Source organism: Rousettus aegyptiacus, unplaced genomic scaffold (genome assembly GCF_014176215.1).
Source record: "Rousettus aegyptiacus isolate mRouAeg1 unplaced genomic scaffold, mRouAeg1.p scaffold_m13_p_14, whole genome shotgun sequence".
In the NCBI taxonomy this organism is placed as follows: domain Eukaryota; kingdom Metazoa; phylum Chordata; class Mammalia; order Chiroptera; family Pteropodidae; genus Rousettus; species Rousettus aegyptiacus.
In genome coordinates, this window is record NW_023416289.1 from 124,255 (window position 1) to 126,523 (window position 2,269).

A 2,269-nucleotide genomic window follows, 5' to 3' on the forward strand; every position below is an offset into this window, starting at 1 on the left:
GGGCCAGGTGAGGGGGCGGTGCGCGCAGGCGGCGCACGGCTGCAGGGCGTTCCGGGTGGCGCTGCGCAGGTGACAGCCGGAGAGACCTGGAGGGCCCTAGTCCCCGCTCTGCACGCCCCGCCTGTGTCTCCTCGGTCTGTCTCCACTGCTGCAGGCGGGTCAGCTCCCTCTATATAAATAAGCTCATCCCAAAGCTGCGGAGCCCTGGACAAACCCCACCTCAGGATAGACGGACACCGAACCTTAGGGGCCGTCGATCATTAATGCGCCCCGGGAGATGCAAGTGCGACTAAATATGACATTCCGCGGTCTGAGGTGGAGGCTTGCGTGCAGCCCAGCCTCCTGGGAGGTGTTTTCAATAAAGACAAAGGCCCCGGAGACTTCGAGGTGGGCGTCGGATTTTAAAAAGCTCTTCAGAGATTAAAATGCGCAGGCAGGATGGAGAACCGCACTGCGCAGGTCCAGATGCGAGAGCAAGATGACCTGGCGTGGGGTAAGGCCCCCTCCCTCCGCGACAGGAGAGGGCACCCTTAAGCGTGGGGATGGCTGTCTCCACGGATCCAGGCCAAGCACCCTACTAAATTCTTACCCCATCCTGCGGGGCAGGTACTGCCGCCCCCTTTCACAGGTAAGGAAGCTGGCAATCAGTGACCCGCCCAGGTAGAATCGGGTTTGCCTGCCTGTTATAGGTTCCGCAGTTCGTATAAGTTCGTGCCTGTGTGTGCGCGCACGTGCCCCGTTGCATGCATGGCTGGTCCGTCAGCCCGTATTGGCAACTAGGACCGTGAGATACTTCACACAGGCCGGCACATAGCTGCTGCCTCGGGCTCCCCACGTGTCCCAACCCCAGCCACTCCCCTAAAAGCCCCTAGAAACCCCCTTGCCTGTAGTCCAGCTCCTGAGGGGTCAGGCCCAGCACAGGCGGGACCTCACCCTCCTGTCCCTTCTGATTGTTTGGGGCCGTGCTTGGTAAACGGAGTTCGTTGTTGCTCCTGGTCCAGTGGCGTGGCCAGTTTGTGCAGGCTTATTGCCTTGCCTGCAGACGGGCCCTTGGGGAGCTTCAGCCTGGAGCTGCTCCCTGCTTTGCCCTTCTCGAGACGGCAGCTGTGTGCTGCTGAGGGAGGCGGCATCAGGCCCAACTTGAGTGCCACCTTCCCTGAACGGGCAGCTCTGAACTGGAGTCTCACCCCATACCCCCAGGAGTTTGACTGTAAAGTTGTTAGAGAGTGACCTTCGTTCGTCAAGATCCGCATTAGGCGAGGCAGACGCAGGGCCTGGTTGGGCCCGGTTCGCTGGCTGACTGCCCTGCTCTGTGCCTCCAGGGCTCAGGCGGCGCGCCCGGCAGCACCAAGGACAGCGACTAGACCGCGGAGTCAGTCGCCCACCGTCGCTCCACCTTGGAGCTTTGTGTGGGCGCCCTCGGCTCAGCCCAGCTGTCCCAGATGGGCGTTGGTTGTTTTCACAGGGGCTTTCCCAGGGGTCCCCCCGTTGGGAGTGTGGGCCCGCGTGTACTGCCTGCCCCTTTCCTCTTCTGCAGAATTAGAGCGGCGAGGGCAGTGCGCCTTCTTAGGGGCTCGTGGAGGTGCCACGGGGACGGTCGCTTTCTCGCCGCTGGCCCCGACGGGGAGCGACCCACACCATCCCCGCGCCCGCCCTGGCTTGTGGCCGGGAACAGCTCCGCCCGCTGCCTGTGCAGCGCTCAGACGAGTGGCTGCTCCGAGTGGTGCTGGGCGTCCTGGACCCAGCCGGTGAGTGTTTTCTCCCCAGTCCCGTGCCTCGCGCCACCTCCGGGCACATGTCTGTGTGGCAGGCATTAGAGCCTGGTGTCCAGCAGGCCTAGGTTGAGGCCCCAGCGAAAACCGTGTACATCTTTAGCTGAATTCCTTTGACACTTTGAATCTGTTTCCTCCTCTGTAGGATGGTGACGCAAAAGCCACCGCCTGGTACACGTGGGCAGGCAGGGCCCCCTGTGCTCCTGAAGGCCAGGTGGAGCTGCCCCAGCCTGCAAACCCCGCAGCAGCCATCTGCCTGGGGAGCAGAGGGTCCCCCAAGCTGGCAGGTGACGACAGGCAGCAGGCTGGATGGCTGTTCCAGGGCAGCCCAGCAGCCAGACCGCGAAGTCGGGCAGACAGGGTGGCAGTGCCTGGGCCCCACGGTGGGCACCCTGACCACACACCAGGGTGCAGGAGGCCCCTCCAAGCCCAGCTGCACCCTTGCAGGACACACCCTCTGTTGTGGCCGGGGGTCCTTGGTTCACACCCAGGCAGGA